Source organism: Lonchura striata, chromosome 19 (genome assembly GCF_046129695.1).
Source record: "Lonchura striata isolate bLonStr1 chromosome 19, bLonStr1.mat, whole genome shotgun sequence".
Lineage (NCBI taxonomy): Eukaryota > Metazoa > Chordata > Aves > Passeriformes > Estrildidae > Lonchura > Lonchura striata.
The window spans coordinates 3,228,063-3,247,192 of record NC_134621.1 but is presented as its reverse complement, the minus strand read 5'-3'; the positions used below and the strand labels follow the sequence as shown (position 1 = coordinate 3,247,192).

At 54.5% G+C, this 19,130-nt stretch overlaps 1 protein-coding gene across 8 annotated transcripts in view; it reads right to left on the bottom strand.

Moving 5' to 3' along the window:
- SEPTIN9 (septin 9) overlaps positions 1-19,130 on the bottom strand; it is a 131,501-nt gene that overhangs the window by 20,835 nt on the left and 91,536 nt on the right. The window contains exon 1 of one of the 8 annotated variants that reach the window (XM_021535818.3): positions 12,763-13,500. The exons of 6 other annotated variants lie outside the window; for them this stretch is intronic. The gene's annotated coding sequence lies outside the window, so the exon portion shown is untranslated. Of the gene's footprint in view, positions 1-4,080; positions 4,153-12,762; positions 13,501-19,130 lie in introns of those variants that run through there. One more of the 8 variants, XM_021535816.2, reaches the window with a different exon arrangement.

Genomic DNA, 19,130 nt, shown 5'->3' with positions numbered 1-19,130 from the left:
AGGCTCGGGGCTGTTGCTCTGTAATTGATGCATGTCAGACACGAGCCAAAGCCAACATCTGTGAAGCAGCAGATGAAAGCCACCCCGCAGGGAGGGAAGCCCCTGGGAGCCCCCCAGGGACCCTCCTGTTCCTTCAGCCAGCTGGATGATGTGTGCTTTGGGATGGGCTTGGCCAGGGGCTGCTGGAGCTCCTGTGCTGGTGCCACGAGGCTGCCACAGCCTGGGACACTGCGGGGAGGGCATGTGAGGACAGCCATGGACTCCCCAAAATCCCAAAGCCAGGGGTTGGTAATCCTCCCTGAGGGTCTGGGACAGGGATCTGCAGGACTGCAGACACACAAGGGTTAAAGGACCCTCGCAGAGGCTGAACTGGGAATGTCTCACCCACCCCAGGCCTGGCTAAACCCAGCAGCTCCATGCTCTGCTGGTGATCTGGAGTGGGGTTGGTCACAGACCTGATGCTCAGTGGCTGCAGAGGAACCAGAGAGAGGCCAGGAGGAGCACCTCTGCCACGGCCACCCATTAATAGATCCAAACCACCTCACACTCTAGGGATGCACACACAGTCAGAGGCAAAATGGCAATGTTTGGGGAGTAAATCCAGGAAACACCAAGCACTGGCCACCTTTCAATGATGCTGCAACCAGTTCTGCAGAGCTACAAGCACCCAGAAGAGCAGGACACTGTGGATAACTTCCCTCCACACAACAGAGGATGGAAATACCATGGGCTTCCAGATTTGTGGGATGGGTTCATGCAAACACAGAAAGCAGGTTCAGAGCAGTGAACAGTGGTGTATCAGGGTGGGAAAGCACAGCTGACCAAGCTGAGTATTCACAGACGTTTTCACAGGAGAAGTTTGAACCATCTTAACCTTTCAAGTTTTGGGAGCAGCTCTCTTGGAGAATCGTGCCAGTAGGGTGTCACAAAGACATTTGTAGCTCGAAAGAGAGAATCTACAGCTCCTGGATAAGAACAGCTGGCTGTGGGGACTGCGGCACACGTAGCCTCCAGGGCCTCTCCCCTTGGCACGCTGAGCAGCGACCACAGGCTGTGGAAATGGATCCAACCTGCAGAGGAGGTGACAGGGGCACAGTTCTCCCCTCCGAGGGGATGGGACAAGTCTCAGCAAAGCCAGGACTGGATATAATCCCAGCATGACCCAGGCACTGCTGGTTTTTTCAGCTGCCACGGGACCCCCTGGTGCTGAAGGCGGCAGGTCCCTGCTGGATGTGTGGGTGCCAGGGAATGTGAGGCACAGCTCACTCCAAAGCTGAGATGGCTCAACCTGGCACAAAGAGTCAGTGCCACAGACCCTGCAACACCAAAATACCTAAGGGACATTCCTATTACTCAGCTGCAATCACCAGCAGCTGGCTGGCATTGCCAGACCCAAGCTGTCTGTCCCTTGCATCCCTAGGCTACAGTTTCAGGCTGGCCACCAGCCCAGGCCCACCTACCAACTAGTTATGTTTCCTTCTCAGCTTGCATTCCCACCTGGGTGCCAACAACACAAAAACAGCAGAGTGTGCTTAACTCTGCTTCATTAAACCACACCCATCCAAGAGCTGTCAGAGAGGTGGCCAGGTGCCTTCTGAGCACGCAGGATGCTCCAGGCTTGAAGCATTTTACTCAAGTGGGGAATAAACCCGTTTTCAGAGTTTAGAAAAGGAGGCAATGATTCCTGCCTGTGGTGTGAGTGCTTCCACAGGCAACCAGTCCGAGCCACAGCCCTGAGGCACAAGCCACGGGCACACATCACATGCTGATCGAGCTGCGTGCTTCCGTCCTCACTCACTCACTCACTCACTCACTGTGTGCTTCCCCTCCTGCTCCGGAAGCCCAGCAGTCCCCTGCCCTCTGCAGCTCAGCCCTCGTGGCTCCTTTATTTACAAGAGATGGATGCTTCAGGGCTCCCCATCACTGCTTCCCTTCCCATCTCAAACCCCCAGGTGCTGCTGCTCTGCTCACCAGCGTTTCTGGGCTGGGATGGAGGAGCCAGCTCCATCAAACCATGGTGCCAACTCCACAGCCTCAAGCTGCTGCCTGTGGCTCCCAGATGTGGCGTCAAGCTGGCCACCAGGCTGACCACCACCCTGCCCTGGCAGCACAATCAACAGTGCCACATTCTCATTCCTCCAACCACGTGAGACAGCAGCTCTAAACCGCTTACAAAAACCTGCAGAGAGTTGTTAGGCTGTTTTCCTCCATGTTTAAAAAGGAGATTATCATGAACAACCCCAAGCCTCAGCTTGGACATGCAGAGATCTCTGACCATCCGGCCCCACTGATCACCTTCCATAAGGAGCTTCTTCCCGTGGAGCTGGAGCAAGGCTGACCCCAAAGAACACCCTAGGGTTCAGAACTCACTGGGAACACACACTGAGAGGAACCTTCCTGCACACAGATCTCAGCAGAAGCTGCTCCATCAACAGGCCCCATGTAGCCCATGCCAGTGGCCAGCACAGCCCTTGCTCCCTGCAGACAGGCTCAGGGTGCCTGTGCCCAGGAGGGTCCAAAGACACCCATAAAAACTGATTCTATGGGGGCTCTGAGGATGGGATCCACTCCCACCCCTGTCCACCCAGCCTGGACAATGGCACTCAGCCCAGGAGGGACATGGGGACCCTCTCCAGCCCCCAGGCAAGGGACAGCACCCTTCACTCCTATCACCAGCGCTCTTCGGAGCTCTGTGCTGTGTAAACAAAGAGCCAGGCAGCGATCCCCAAACTCAGCTTGTCCAGACAACACTGCAGAAGGAATGAGTCGGGCCAAGCCCCAGGAATGGGCACCGGGCACGGCTGAGTGTGCCCAGAGCTGCACTCCGGGACTGATGCCCCCGTCGCACGCGGCACCGACCGCAGCTAGGGCAAAAAGAGGAGCGAGCCAGAGGGATTCACATCCTCGGGTTTGCAGTTCAGGTTTGTTTTTTTTTTTTTTTTTCCTATTTTTATTTCCCTTTTCAATTTTTTTTTCCCCCGCTTGGTTTTGTTCTTTGACGGGCAGGGTGGCAGGGATTTTTATTTCATTTCTTTGTTTGTTTCTGTTGTTTTCCCTCCTTACCAAAAGCAGCTGCGCCCCAGACGCACCCCCGAGCCCTTCAGCGGGGGCAGCAGGCGGAGAAGGGACAGGGGACAAGAGGGTCCCGAGGGATGCAGGGCAGGGAAAAGGGGGTGCAGGGCAGGGAATGTGGGGTGCAGGGCAGGGAAAAGGGGGGCGCAGGGCAGGGAAACGGGGGGTGCAGGGCAGGGAATGTGGGGTGCAGGGCAGGGAATGGGGGGTGCAGGGCAGGGAACCGGGGATGTAGGGCAGAGAAAAGGCGGGTGCAGGGCAGGGAAAAGGGGGTGCAGGGCAGGGAAAAAGGGGGTGCAGGGCAGGGAAAAGGGGGTGCAGGGCAGGGAAAAGGGGGATGCAGAGCAGAGAAAAGGGGGTGCAGGGCAGGGAAAAGGGGGGTGCAGAGAAGGGAACCTGGGGTGCAGGGCAGAGAAAAGGGGGGTGCAGGGCAGGGAAAAGGGGGTGCAGGGCAGGGAAAAGGGGGGTGCAGGGCAGAGAAAAGGGGGTGCAGGGCAGGGAAAAGGGGGTGCAGGGCAGGGAACCGGGGGTGCAGGGCAGAGAAAAGGGGGTGCAGGGCAGGGAAAAGGGGGTGCAGGGCAGAGAAAAGGGGGGTGCAGGGCAGAGAACCGGGGGTGCAGGGCAGAGAAAAGGGGGTGCAGGGCAGGGAAAAGGGGGATGCAGGGCAGAGAACCGGGGGTGCAGGGCAGAGAAAAGGGGGGTGCAGGGCAGAGAAAAGGGGGGTGCAGGGCAGGGAATGGGGGGTGCAGGGCAGGGAATGGGGGGTGCAGGGCAGGGAAAAGGGGGGTGCAGGGCAGAGAAAAGCCCTCAGCGCCCGGGGCATGCCCTGCCCAGCCGGGAACGCCACACTGCCCTCCGTGGGAGCCGCAGCACTCACCCCCCCGCTCTCTCAAGCCTTTCCCCAGGATAATTCACCTCACGAAAATAAAATAAAAGCGTTCCCCCAGCACCATAATCCCCCCCTGAGCTGCCGCACCGAGCCCCCGCCCGCGGGCAGCGCAGACTCACCGCGGCGGCGGCTCCGGCAGCCGGCGGCTCCCGCTTCCTCCCGCGCTGTCCTCCGCCTCCTCCCCCATCGCCCTTCCTCCTCCTCCTCCTCCTCCCCCATCACCCTGCCTCCTCCCCCTCCAGCCCGGCCCGGGGGGATGGAGCCTCTTCCCGGGAAGTTGCTTCGCCCCCGGGCGGTTTCCATCCCCCTCGCTGCTCCGGGCTCCCGTGGGGGCCCGCAAGGGGTGAGGAGCAAGAAGAGTTTGGGGGCACGTCCCACCCCGGCTCCTCGGGGAAACTTCCACCGCCAAAGAGACAAGCGGGGCAGAGCCCAGCTCACCCACCGCTCCAGGGTCTCATCCACATCCCCATCCTGAGCGCAGGGAAGCCTTTTGCTCCCCAGCATCCCGAAATTCTCCAGCAGAGAGCCCCCAGGGCAGTCGCGGGTGGGTGTGAGTGCTGGGAGCGTGGGCTCACTTTGCTCTGCTGCTGCCTGAAGATGTCTGGGCTGCGGCTCACATCTGCCAGGACGAGATGTCAACCCACCCCCACGGGCATGGCTGCTCTCTAAAAATGATGTCAGTGAGGCTGAATGAAGAAATTAGCTGCCTCCACAACTCCTTCCTGCCTTATACCTTGATCCCAGAATGTCCCAGCACTCTCTCAGCAGCAGAGAGAAGCTGGGCTGCACCACCTGGCCCTGCTCCCTCCAGCACACACCCTGGGGTGGGGTGACGTCCCCTCAGTGATGTCCAGCAGTGCTCTTGGGACTCTCCTGTCACAACCTCCCTCCTTTGGGCTCCTGGGTCTGACACCTTACTTTGACCTACCCTATATGACCTCAGGGCTTTCTCCCTTCGGTTCCCAGATTTGTATTCCCAGAGGAAGGCCTGCAGGTGATGAAAGGGTTAAGACAGATGTGCACATCTGCAGTCGTCAACACCCAGAAGACTCCCTTTCCCACGAACAGCCCCTGCACAGCCTGCAAGCCCTGACTTTTGGACCTGTTACCAGCCTCACCAGCCTCTGCCACATTCCTGCACTTGATGCAAGCCCTGCCACCTGTGCCGGTGGCACCACAGCCACCCTGCTCCGTGTCCTGCCTGTGGCTCTAGCCTGGCTGTCACCTTCCCTCTCTGCTTCCAGACCACCAGCTGCAGCAGATCTTCCTCCACCCAGCACAGCCACCCCACACCAGGCTGGCAGCAGCCCTCCCCACCACACTGTGCTGGCAGCACTACTCCTGTGATGCCCAGCAAGGCTGGCACAGGCTGCTCTGCAAATGATGGGTGCTGAGGGGGGGTAAGACCCACATCTCCCCACTTCAGCAAGTACCACAGATCCCAGTTTCTGAGAAACCTCCACCCAGCACCCAGGCAGGAAACCCAGCCTCAATCTGCTTATGCTGCAGCTGCGTGCCGATTTCTGCCAGATTACACCACTTTTTATGACTTATTAAAGCTCTAACCCCTATCAATGGGCATTAGTGTTTTAATCTCTCTAATCTCCAGGAAAATCCAATGCTAGATCCCAAACCAGGCTTGCCCCAGTAGCAGCTGGGTCTGTTTGCAAGTCACTCCAGCCTTGTTTAGCTGGAGAAAGGCAGGAAAAGGGTGTGCTGGGCTCACTTAGGTGCTGTGCTTACACAAAGAGTAAAAGGAGGATCTCAGGTGTGATGGCTTCCTGTCCCTGCCATTAAGTTGATCACATCTGTGGCTGTGCAGGAGTTGAGCATTAGCACAGGGTTCACGTGCCCAAACTGAGACCAGCAAAGGGGTGAACACGGCGTGCTCAGCCACGTGAACCAATTCCTCACTCCTCTGACTTAATTTTTTTTTCAGATTAAAATAATGACCATACTTTAGTCTTGCGTGTGAGGGAATAAAAATAACCATAGAAAAGTTCTCCCCACGGTCACTGAAGCTCTGCAAAGATATTTCACAGAAACACAGACTGGCTTGGTTGAAAGAGACCTTAAAGACCATCTAATACCCATCATGGGCAGGGACACCTTCCCTTAGACCAGATCCAACCTGGCCTTGGACACTTCCAGGGATGTGACAGCCACAGCTTCTCTGCCAGGACCTCACCACCCTCAGGGAAAAAATTAGGGCACATGGGAACTCAACACTGTGTACAAGTTGTTTCCCATATTAATGAATAGAAAATATTTTGTTTCAGCTCCTATCTCCTCCTCTCCAGGAGCAACATGTGGTGAGAGAGCAGCTCAGAAGGACAAAGTGTCATCCTTGGCCTCCCAGCAAGTGCAGCAGAGCTTTGGGAGCACTGCTGGTCTCCAGGATGGCTCTTGGGGACTTTGGGGTGTTTGCACACAGGAGACACCCACAGAGTGACAAAGAAACTCCTGTAAGAACAATTCCCAAACTCTTGGATTTGTTCTTACAGGAGCATCTCCATTCCTGTGAGGAGAACAGGAGATGCTCCTGTAAGATGCTCCTGCCTGTGCCTCTCCCACTGCTCATTTCTGGCTCTGAGCACAGGCAGGACCAAGAGGCAGAGGAAGGAAGCAGCTCCCAGTGCTGATGAACTGGAGAGGGATTAAGTGACTCACCCAGGGTCACACAGAAATCTTACAGCAGAGCCAAGAATTGGATCCAAATCCCCTAATTAAGGGTTTTAAAATCACAAACTCATTGTTCTTCTCTTAGAAAAACCTCATAATCAGAGTTAGGAGCAATTCTAACAAGGCCTATTGCTGTTGTAAATTGTATCAAGGGATTTGAACTAACTACAGATCCAGCTTTTAGTCTTGCAACTAATGTGAAATGTTGAGGAAGATTCCTGCCTAGTTTACACAAATCTGTCCTGCTTTATGGGACATCCCTGATGTGAAAGCAGGTTCCCAAGTCACAGACACACTGTTCAGGGCTGGTAGGGCTCACTGGAGAACGTGATGCTCAGGGGTACACCAACGAGGGTTTCAACAGTCCCTGAGTTTTGGGGACAATCCCAACCACTGTCCCTTGCAGCAGAAAACTGCCCAACAATGTCCCCCAGCAGCACTCCCTTATGCCAAGCAATTATCTTCCCTCAGCCAGCTCCAACCACAAATTCCCAGCTTTAAGGAATAACCAAGATCTGCAAATGAAGGCAGCTTCACCAGCACTACCCAGCCTGTGGGCAGACCTGCCAACAAACTCACTCCATCCCAAGCTGCCCAGCTCTTAAGAAAACATCAAATCCCTTGGGCACAGGCAGCACAAGCAGGACATGTTCTCTCACAGGAATGCTGAAGGGACAATTTTTTTTCCAATTTTACTGCACCTCAGCATGTCCCAGTTAAAAGTGCACCATTAGGGTTTAGGAAATAATTTTAATTCTTTCAGTATTGCTGCAATGCTGACTACCTGCCAGTCCCCAGTGACTTTGACAGACAGATGGAAATTCTGCCAGCTATATTTATAATCTCAGATCAATAGCAGAATGAAAAGCACGTCCAGAGACCTTGGTAGAGCACAAGCAAACTCAATGGAAAGTACCATGATCAAGAAAAGGACACAATCCTGCAGATCACAAGACCAAAATGTAATTCTTTTTAGCACTGAAAGAGACACCATCACCTCTAGCAGGAACAGAAAGGATCCCACAATGCCAGGAACAGCTAAAAACAACCCCAAAGCTTTTCTAAGAGCCTGACTGCAGATCTGCAAGTGGTACCACCCGGGGAGGGCTCTGGCAGGCAGCCACCATGGTCCCTTCAGCATGTGTAGGGTAACTCCCAGAACACCTCCAAGACTCACAGATCAATGACATCTCCCTCCCTCTGGCTGTAGTGAACTCCCAAGTCCAGAGATAATGCAGATTTTTTTCTTTTAAGCTACCTGGTAGCTCCTCTGAGCAGCCCATGTTAGGCACACCTCTGCAGGTATCCCATCAGTTCCTTCATGAAAGCAGCTCTGGTGGCTTAAATCTCCCTGGAAAGAGCAGGCAGTGGAGCAGTAGTAAGGAGGGATGCAGGCACTGCCAGGAGCATCCCAGAGCCCTCCAGAGCTCAGGGACATCCTGAGGCAGCACAGGGAGCAGCCAGCCCTCCGTGCCTTGCCCAGGAGCAGCACCCAGAGCCTCCAGCATCACTGCACCGTGGCTGTTGTGCTGAATCCACACTACACCCAGGAGTGCCCCAGCTTCCACCACACCAGAACCCGGAGTTTCCTCCAGCTGGACATCTCCAGGCCGCTCCCACCCTCCAGGAAGGAAGGAAGGAATTGTTTCACACGCTGTCACCAACCATCACGCGCAGCTGGCACCGTGTCCTCGGCGTGAGTCACCCTCTCCCTGGGGAGGCCGTGCCCGGGTTCCTGGTGTCACATCCCAGCAGTGTCCCTGCAGCAGCCTCCCTTCCTCCGGCACATCCCTCCTGCAAAGGATCTGCAGTGCCTTCTCCCTTGAGGCAGGAGGCTCCTCACCGTGCTTGAGCAACCCAGCATTTTCCAAAAGGGAAAAAAAGGCTTTGCCAGGAAGGCACTCCGCAGTCACAAACACTTGGAAAAAGCAACAAAGAACCCCATTCCTCCCAAAATTCTCTTCCTTCACAGGGGCACTGGTTGGGGCACTGCCATGCTGGTTTAGATGGGCACAAAGCACGCTCAGGCACTGCCAAGGCTCAGCTCTGAGCACAGGTTTTGCTCAGCAGGGACGGGTCTGCCTTGGAACCAAAACACTGCTGCTTAAATCCCTGGGCCAGCTCTGCAGATGGCACAGCCCAGCCATGCCCAAGGAAACACGCTTGGCTGCTTAGGAGCAATCCTCACCCTTCCTCCTCAAGGGCATGGTCTGCTCCCCCAGCCACTCCCACAGATTATCACAAAGGACAAAAAATCCCCAAAAGGGGTAAAGCAAAACTCTGCACCTTCCCCCACCAGCACCCCTGCACCCCACTCCACCAAAGCCCTGCATTCTGCCCTGTGGAGAGGGGAGCAGATGGAGCCTACACAGAGCTCACACACCAAGGAGCACTCAGAGAGCCCCACCACCACCTCTGCTCCTCTCACCACCAGCAGCACGGTCAAAGCAGGCCCAGCAGCAGGGGCAGAGGATGGGTTTGGTGAAAATAAATCACCTTTGCAAGGGAAAACAGCAGGGAGTGAAAAATTCGACTGCCTGAGTCACCCCAAACTTGTTCAAGTAGTTTAAACCATTTCACCCCAAAGTGGCATCTCCTCTCTAGATGGGGAGCTGCCCAGACAGTGACATCCCCGGGGGTCACAGCAACCCCCTGGCACAAACCAAGCTGCAAAGAAGTTGCTGGAGTGCCCTAACAGTCCCTGCAGGCCACGTGCAGGGATACACGTCCCTGCAAGCTGCACATAATGGGCCCTTCTCCATCCTTTGTCTGCTGCCCCTTTTTAAACCTATAAACGCCGTTTGGAGGTAAAGAAGAAAGAATTTAGGGCATCCTAAGCCTGAAAAGAAGGAAAACTCCATTCAAGCTGCTGGGCTGTCTCCTGCAGCTTAATTAATAACAACCCATCCCCAGCGAGCTGCTGCAGCGCCAGCTGTCTCCTCGCATGGAGGTGCCTTGCTCCAAAGAATAGTGCTTTGTGTTTTGATGGGAAAAGGTCAGGAGGATGGGGGGGAGGAGGAGCACGGCTGGGAGGGAAATGTGTTGTTTCCCTGCAGTTCCCGACGCCGTGAGCGAGTCCTGCTCGGTGCCCATCTGCTGCTGGGTCAGCTCTGGGAGATGGTGGCACCCCTTCATCAGCCTCGGGGTGATCACGTCCTAAAACTCAGCAGAGAGAGGGACACAGGGAGAATTCTGTGGGCTGCACTCTCCCCCACACTGCTGGAAGGCCTGGGGAGCTCCTGATGCCACTTTGATGCAGTCCAGGACCTCCTCTGGGGAAATCCCTGCTCTGCCCTTATCAGGAGGCTCCCTGATAACAGCACAGCATCAGGCTGCAGGGAGCTGTGTGCCCCTGGCAGCTTTTCCAGGCCACCAGAAAGGGACTTTTCCTGCTACCATTTGGCTTTTGCATAAACAAACCAGCCAAGCCGGGCTCACAGCAGCAGTGGATGGGTCCAAGGTGATGCAACAATGCAGCACAGTGGGGAAAAAAAGTAAAATGGACCCAAGCCTGGGGTGTGAGGTGCCCACAACCACCAGACTGCAGGGCATGGTCAGGAAATCACCTTCAGTTCTGCTTGGCCACAGAGCCGAGCACCAAATACCAAACCAAGACACCTCCTTGGATCCTGGGCACCACAGCCACGGGCTCCTGGGATATCTGTGGATGATCTCTGCCTGCCATCACCCTGCTCCTGGCTGGTTATCCAGCCTTCCAGCTCTCCAGGAAAAGTGATGCTCCTGCCCCAGCCCAGTGCCCAGGGAGCCCCACTGACATGGTCACTGCCCTCCAAGGAGCACACAGGCAGTTCTTGTGCTCTGCCAGCTGGCCTGGCCTCTGTTCTCACTGTCATTTTGGCCCCCTCCTTCTCCCTCCATGTCTTTCTGTGCCCTGCAGGCAGCCTGGGGCTGCCCCAGCATGGAGACACCTCTGGTGCCAGTGCAGGACTGGGGTGCAAAGTCCCATCCATTTATCTTGGGGAATAAAGAGAGACTAAAAATGGCAAAGAAAGGCAGAGGGAAGCATCGTTTGGGAAGGTCCCTGTCCCACAGACACGTCCCCTAGCCAGGCACCAAGGCTTTGCACTTCATGCCCCAGCTGGGCACGGAGAGGACACAGCCCACAGTGCCCCCACAGTGCTTCCACCCCAGGAAAAGGCCCCTGTTGCTCAGCAAAGGGCCATTCATCACCAGCACTGTGTGGGATGACAAAGGGTTAACCCACTGCAGCTGGGCCAGAAATACCAACCAGGACAAAGAGAGGCTTCATGTCACCCACACTGCAGGAAGAAAAAGGGGCCTTAATCCGATTCCCAAAGCAAATGTGGCTTTTACAGCCCCGCCTGACCAGGGCCCTCCAGCAAGTTCTGCATCTACAGCAAGAGTTAACCCAGTCTGAGTTTGAGAAGGGGCCAGAAAATAGGAAAGGAAATCACTTTTCCACAAGTTTGTGAGAAGGGAGAGCTGGGTGGAGGCAGCTGGACCCAGGCAGCATCCCTGCAGCAGGAGCACAGGGACATGGATGTCTCAGCCTGGAAAATCCAATGGCCCCAAAGCATCCCTAGAGCAGCCAGATCTGGGCAGTGGTTTTCGGGGGATTTATCAGGGGCTGGAGAAAGCACCACTGCTGATTTCTCACCAGCTGCTGAGATCACAGTGAGGAACCTGTGAGCACCTCAGCACTGCCTGGCATTTTGGGGATGATAAGGATGAGGGAGAAGAGATTTTCAGTGTTAATGGCAAAACTCTGCCTCGTCCCCATGAGGACAGGGACCCAGGGAACAAAGCTGGGAGGCAGACAGTGCTCACACCCTCTAGATGTGCACGAACCCTCTCAGCCTCTCAGCTGCCAGCTGGGCACACATCCCACAGTGCCACGTCCCTGCCCGAGTCACAGCTGTGTCCCTGTGGCAAGTGGGGTTTGCCAGCCTGGCCCCTCTACCCTGTACCTTGAAATGCTACGTGCCCACTCCCCTCCTGATTTTTGGACAGTCACTTCCAGGATGCCACTGAGCTGTACTTTCAAAATTAACTCTTTCACTCCCTGGTGATTATTTTTGAACAAACGAGGTTGCTTCACTGTACTCTACTCCACAAAGCCTGACAAATTTTGGGGATAAATGAAATCAAGTCCAGTTGAATTCAGCCATAAGATCACAGCAGGCTCAAGCCCAGGAGAGCCAGCCTTCCCTTTCCCAGCCCAGCCTTTCCCCTGTACTGGAGCAAAGCTCAGACATTACCCAAGGAGCAGCAGCTCCAGCCCGTGTTTCACCCAGCCCCAGCACGGCTCTGACAGGGCTGCATGTGGAAATCACAGCATTTAAAACCACAGGCTATAAAAATTCCACCCTGCTCATGGAAGGGAAGTCTGGATTCCCCATGGAGAGCGTGCAGGAACTGCTCTGTCGGGTTATTGGCCACCAAGCCATCAGACCGTGCCACATGTGCATACCTTGAGTTGTGGCCAGCACATCCCGGTGAGAGGGTACGTGCTGAGGGGCTCTGGGGTCAAACACATTCAAACCCCACCACCGAGCTACCCACGAGCCCCACAGCCACACAGGCATTTTGATCTCAACATGGGAAATCATGGATGGCAGCTACAACAGCGTGGGACAGGTCAGAGCTCCCAGGGCTAATGCAGTCCTCTGTGTGCTGCAAACTTATTTTGTCTGTTGTGACATGTCCTTATCTGCACTCAGGACGCACTTACAGCAGGGCACACACCCTGGACAGCTGTATTCCTCCTGGATGCTGTATCCTACAATCTGGAATAACACTTGGACAAGGCAGCAGTGCTTAGAGGTTCACACATAATCACAGTTCTTGCTTTACTGTATTTTTACCTTGTCTCAAAACCAAAGCTCAGCCCAGTGTTGCGTGCACACACAAATGCCCCATTGCCTGGCTCACCTATGTCCCAGGGGAATTTAGTCCACCAACCAACAGTCATTAATTAGCACCAGGAAACCCAGGACTCTCAGCCAGCACATATCCAACAGCAATACAAAATCCCCTCCCACCCCAGAGCTGCTCCACCAGTCTGCTCCCTCCGCCGCACCCACCATCCACAGCAGCAGGAATTCAATAAAATTCAGCAACTTTAACCCAAAACTTGCCTGGTGCTATGGGAGGCTGTTCCTGCACTCCTCTGCTCCGTGTGTTCCTGTAGCTGACCCCGGGGAGCAGCAGCAGCAGCGAGCCCAGGGTGCTGTGCAGAGCACAAGGCTGCTCAGCTCGTGGATGGCTGGATAGCCGTGGTTCCAAAGCAGGGTTTAGGGGAGAGATGGAATGACCTGCTATTTACAGAAGGGCGGACACAAACACGGATGAAATGGCCAAGAAATCCGATACAAACAGCTCGGAGTGTGCTGGGAGTCACAGCACAGGGCAGCAGCACCGGCCCCGGTGGATCCCAGCTGCTCCCCTGGCCCAGATCTGCTCTGGCAGAGCTGAGACACTCTCAGTCCTGAATACGTCAGCCCAGATCCATCCCGGATGCTCCTTCCCTAAATGAAGTGTGGTCACACTGGGATGGATATAAAAAGCCTAGCCTGAAATCCTCTGGCGTGAAGCCTTTCCTGCAGCCCCGGCTGCTTCCAAGGGCTGTTTGACAGGGAGACATTGGGATCCAGAGGGGAGAAACTGGGATACAGAGGGAAAGAGCAATTCCTGGGGGTTCACACTGACACAGCCCAGTGCCCCCACCTCTGCCAGACAAAGGCAAGAGGGAGAACCCCTGTGCTTGGCAAGTCCAGGTGGTCCCAGAGCATCATCTAAACATCTGTGTCACAGCCACTGGGCAAACAGCCGTCAGGATGGTGAGACAAGGATGCAGAGGGGTTGTTCAAAGAAAAAGAAGAAAAAGGAAAAGAAAAACAAAAAGAAAAAGAAAAAAAAAAAAAAGAAAAAGAAAAAGAAAAGAAAAAGAAAAAAAAAGAAAAAGAAAAAGAAAAAAAAGTGAGAAAAAAGTGAGGCTCGAAGCTGGGCTGGTTTGCAGAGCCCCAGGGCTGCGACACAGCACAGAACAAACTGCGGGGATGCAGCGGGACCGGAGCTCTGCCCTGGCAGGCAGCAGGCCACCCCACTGTCCCCTGTCCCCAACCCTGTGGTGTCCACATTCCAACGACATTCCCATTCCCTGTGCTGTCCCCCATGGCATCCACATCCTTGGAGTGTCAGCATCCCTTTGGTGTCTCAAATCTTGTGGTATCCCCATGCTAAGAGTGTCCCCTCCTTGTGGCATCTCCACACCCCTGCCCTTTTTTTGGGGGGCTGGCATGTCCCCGGGGCTCTGGGTGATTCCAGTGGACCCCACAGTGCACAGGGGATGTGTGACCTGGGCACAGGCTGCCGCTCAGGGGGCTGCTGCAAGTGATGGGGCAGGATGGGCAAGAGAAGGGGGGAGCAGGAGGCTGGTTTTGGGGAACACTTCCCACACAGGCACTGAGAGCTGGGCACAGGAGCCCTGCACCCAGCAGAGCACACAGGGATGCTCAGGAGGTGGGCTTTCCCCACCGTTCATCAGGACAAGAGGCCATCAAACAGCAGGAAGTTCCTTTTCCACATCACAGCCAACTTCCAGAGCAGGAACCAAGGAGTGAGGCTGCCCTGGGCTGCCAGACCTCCCTTACACGCTCCCCTGGATGGCACAGGAATGTGAGAGCAGCTCCAGCAGCCCACAGAGCCCTCACAGCCACACCTCTGCCAGGCTGGGGTGGCTGTGGCAGCCCCTTCCCACCTGCTAAAGGCCCAGGCTCTGCCCTGTGACACTCACTGCTGCTGAAAGGTCACGGGCCCCAAAGGGGTTTGAGGTTTTCAGCTCTGCAGGATGCAGCTCTCATGTCTGACACCCTCTTGAAGCTGAGAGCAGAGAGTGCTGCTGACTTCAGCCTATTCTTGGGAGCCCAGGTCCCCCAACAACCCCACAAGAACACTTGGGAATCTATCAACCATCAGTGACATTTTTTAACCTGAAGAAAAAGCATTGAGGGTTTTAAGACCCCAGATCCAGAGTTTTGGACCATTCAAGCAAAGGCTGTGGTGGAAACTTATTTTCTAGAAACTTATTTCCTAGAAACTTATTTCCTATTACCTGCACAGATGCAAACCATACCTGGTCCCTCCAGCTGGGGTAGGGCCCCAAACTCAGCAGGGACCCCACGAGAGGCAGCACCCTCCCCTTCCCTGGCACTGCCAGCAGCCAGGGCTGCAGGAGCTGGGTGAGGATGGCCCATCTGCAGCAAGGTCCCATTCTGCTGGCAGCTGGCACCCCAGGGAGCCCCCACCTCCTGGATCATGCCAGGGTTGCTGCCACCCCGTGTCACCCCCCCAGGACACGATGCCACCCTCTGTGACTCCCCTGCCTCACTCTCTGCCTGCTCAGGTGGTGCAGAGGCTCAGCCCAGCACATCCCATCCCACAGGGAGCCTGAGCAGTGGCAGAGCCACCTCCCTCAGCACAGGCCCTGCCAGGCATTCCCCTGCCACCACAGCCCTGGTGTTTCCCCCCTGCTAAGCCACTGCTCTGTTTTTCCCCTCCTTCCCCTTCAAACCCCCACGCTCTCATTGCACAGCCACGCTCAGCTTCCCCACCCCACAGATCCCCATGGCTCCACAGCTGTGGAGACCCCAGCACAGCCCTTGCCACAGGTTTTTCCTCCCTGAGGCTGGGCAGAGCTCAAGCAGAGACTTACTCAGCCAAGGATGATGATGAGGACGGTGCACGCTGCCCGGCAAGAGCCAAGGATGCTTCAGCACCTATTTCAGCTGCTGCCCCACAGAGCCTGCCCCCAACTTCTGCAAAGTTTTCCTCAATTCCCTTCCAAAAGGTCTCACAAAGCAGATCCCTCCTGGCTCTCTGCCTCCCTCACCACCAGACATGAAAAGCACTCGAGTTTCTCCCCGGGTAACGCGGGTAAAAGCCTCCAACATCAAAGGCACCACACAAGAGTTCTCACCCCCCCATTCCTCCCAGGCACCAGTGCTGTGCTTTCCCTTGAAAGCACAGCAACCTCAGTGGTTGAGGCACCAACTGTGCTGAAAACACAGTTTTGATTTTTTTTTCCTGAATTTTTTTCTTTTTGTCCTTTTTTTTTTTTTTTTTTTTTTTTTTTTAATCAGCCACAAACTGGGGAACTCGGGGGCAAATCTGGGCCAGGCTCTCCTTTGGGGACAACACAACCAGCGTGGTCTGGTGGGGTTTTGCCCACTGTCTGCTGTGTGGTCACCCCAGGAAAAGGGGAGCAAAAATATCCTTTGTGCCAGTCCTGCCTGCTCATTGCCCAGCATTAAAGAAGCCACTAAGTGTCCTGAAGCAAAACCACAAGCACCCTCCAAGTGAGCAGATTCCCATGGGTTTCTCAGCAGCCTCTGCAACTCCTGTACCCCATCTACAAAAAAAAACAACATCTACCCCTGCTTGGCAAAGCATTTTGATATCTGCACAGCAAAGCAGGGCGAGGGAGGGGTGTTTACCTTCCTGGAAACAGGGAGCAGCATTTACACCCAAAACAACAAAATTCCGGGGCAGAGGGAGCAGTTGCAGATGCAGCAGGAACAGCCACGGATCCGGAAAATGAGGAGGACTAGAAAATAGCTTCAAACACCTCAGGGATTTCAAAAAGTCCTAGGAGCACATGGTTTCTTGGCCCGTTTCAGAGCGTTCCTCATCCCTCCATCCCACACAGCAGTTGTTCCTGCCAGATCACCGCCTGCCCGGGAATGCTGGCTTCATTTTATTGCTGGAGCATGGAAAAAACTCTGGTTTGCAGGGGGGAGGTGGGAGGGCTCTGCTGTTTAGCACTTGGCTGTGTTCATGCTGTGATTAATATCACCCAACACACAGATACCAGATGTGCTCGGGGCAGGCTGGAGCGTATCCTAAATTGCACCAAGATGGAATTTTTGGGCAATTTTCAGGGAGTGCTGAGGGCAGGCACTGATGGGAGAGCAGAGATTTACACAGATAGGCAAGAAAAGAGAATTCTGTGGGGTTATGGCACTGGTCATAACCCCTGGGCCAGCTGCAGTGCCACGGGCTGTGCTTATAATCAGCACCTCGTCATTTTGGGGGCAATTACTCCAATTCCCATCCATCTGTGGGTCTGATTTCTACACGCTCACAGCAAAAAACACTTCAGTTTTACCCCTGCTTCTGCTGATCTCACGGAACTTTAGCTCCAGGAAGGAATTGCTGGCTCAGGGACAGCAAATGCTGGTAAGGTTGGACCTCTCCATGCTGCTTCCCAGGGTCCCACTGCAAGCCCACTCCTAAGCAAATCCATCAGCAGCTTCTCCCCACCCCTATGGGGAGGAGTGCCCTGGGGTCACCTACATGGGTGTCCCTTTAATTAGAACCAAATCCTGGAGCAGCACTGGAGATTCATTCCAGCTTTTTGGAGGCCACACACTGCCCTGATGGATGGCTGACCTCGACCAGGGCAGCTTCTGGCTCGTTGCTGGGTGCAGGGTGATGTGGGGCTTTGCCTCATGGCCTGTCCCTGTCCACTGTGGCACAACCCAACACTTCTCCAGGACGGGGAGCACCTGGCTGTGCCAGGCACCACCGAGCTGCAAAATCCCTCTGGAGCTCCACCAAGCAGCAAACACGGGGGCCCAAGTAAGGAAGGGATCTGCTGGAATACCTTCAGCATGTCAGATCTGTGAGATGCCCCAAACCTTCATTATTGTATTTCAGAGACCTCTCTTCTCTGTGCAGGGTTGCCTCCTGCTGATCCCACCCGTGGGACATAGATGGTGTCCTCCAAAAATGAGTTCAGGCCATGCCTGGACCTGCTGGTTTTTACTTTTCTTCTTTGCCCAGATTTGGGAGCTGAGCTTTGGGCCATTCTCCCCTCCCCCAGACCAGGTCAGCCCCACACAGAGGTGCCCAGCTGTGGTTCACACCCCATTTCAGCAGCTCTGGGTGCTGCTGATGACACGACAGCACCAGTGTCAGCAGGGCTGTCCCACAGGACAAAAACCTGAGAACAAAATGAGGGTCCAGGCAGAGCAAACAATGTCAGCTGTGACTTCTGCTGTAGGCATGAAAAGAAGCTACAAAACAGAGCTTTTCTACTCCCTGAAACACCATGGACACGCTTGCTGCCAAGAGGGAAAACGTGGGAGCCTGTCTGTCTGTCCAGGCAGGACCTGCAACGACTCTGGGCATGAGAAATCCCAAATTTTGCTTTCCACAGGGCTGCCTTTGTGTTTCTGTTGTAAATGGTGAGGTCTGGTTGGCACCTACAGCCTGGTTTGGGGTTCATCAGGGCAATTCTCTGCAGGCTCCCAGCTATGGCTGGAGAGGACTTCACCAAGTGAAGCATCTCTCTGTTCCTCCTCCTCCGTTTTTTCCCACCACAGGGCCGTGCTGTGCATGCAAACCCAGCGCCGAGTTGTGAATTTACAGGCAGAAACCAAAAGTAAAAGATCTCCATTATTCACTTCTGTGAGCAAAGGTTAAATCCTACCAAATCCATCAGCTTTTGTGGACAGGACAAGCATTGGCAGCCAGCAGGAAGGAACAGGAACGTGGGAATTCCTCCTACGACTTGGCAGCAGCCTCTTCCCCCAGCACGGGAGCTCTCTGGGGTCTGCTCAGCCTCTGCCAAGCTAAGAAAGCCCCTCATTCAAGCACTCAGTAATCTCACAGGACATCCTGTAGCTCAAGGAGGAGTTTAAATGAAGGGCTGGATGGATTCAAGCTGCCTAATTGTTGGAGAGAGCACTAGGGAAGGTGGGGTGGCAGACCTGGAGCTGAGATGTCCTGAGCTGCTCTTTGGAGGAACACCTCATCCTACTGAATCTCCAGCAAATCAGCTGTGCTGAGCTGTCACGCCATGCCTGCCTGCAATGGGCTCCACCACAACGTGAAAGAAGCTGTGGCAGCATTTCCTGGAGGTCTAAGAGGGGCATCCTGCCTCTTCCTGCCTCAACCCAGCTGCTCCCAGCATCCCAATCCCCAGGACTGAGCCCATCGTGGGGCTTGGTGCCCTCCCAGCAAGTGCTGGGTTCAGAGGCACAAGGAGAGCCAAGACACACATCCTAGAAGGTGTTTAGGCACCTAGCAATTAGTAATTAGGCTGTAATACTTCTCAAGAGATTGCAGAAAATGATAGGTAGATAGATAGATAGATAGATAGATAGATAGATAGATAGATAGATAGATAGATATTGTAAATGCAGGTGAACTTGGTGGGAAGAAATGATGATGTTTGACTTTAGTTTAGAAGGCTGAATGATTTGTTATTATAACTATAATACAATACCTCAATATATTATTTAAAGGAGATATTAAAACTACATACCTACTTTTTCTAACTACTATATCTAACTACTTCACAACTTGTGACCCTCTCTCCAGAGTTTAGACACAGTTAGATTGGATTGGCCATCAGGCTCAAACAATCCTCACTAGAATCCCATCAAGTAATCACCCTAAGTAAACAATTTTCTAAACACATTCTACATGAGAAAACAAAGAG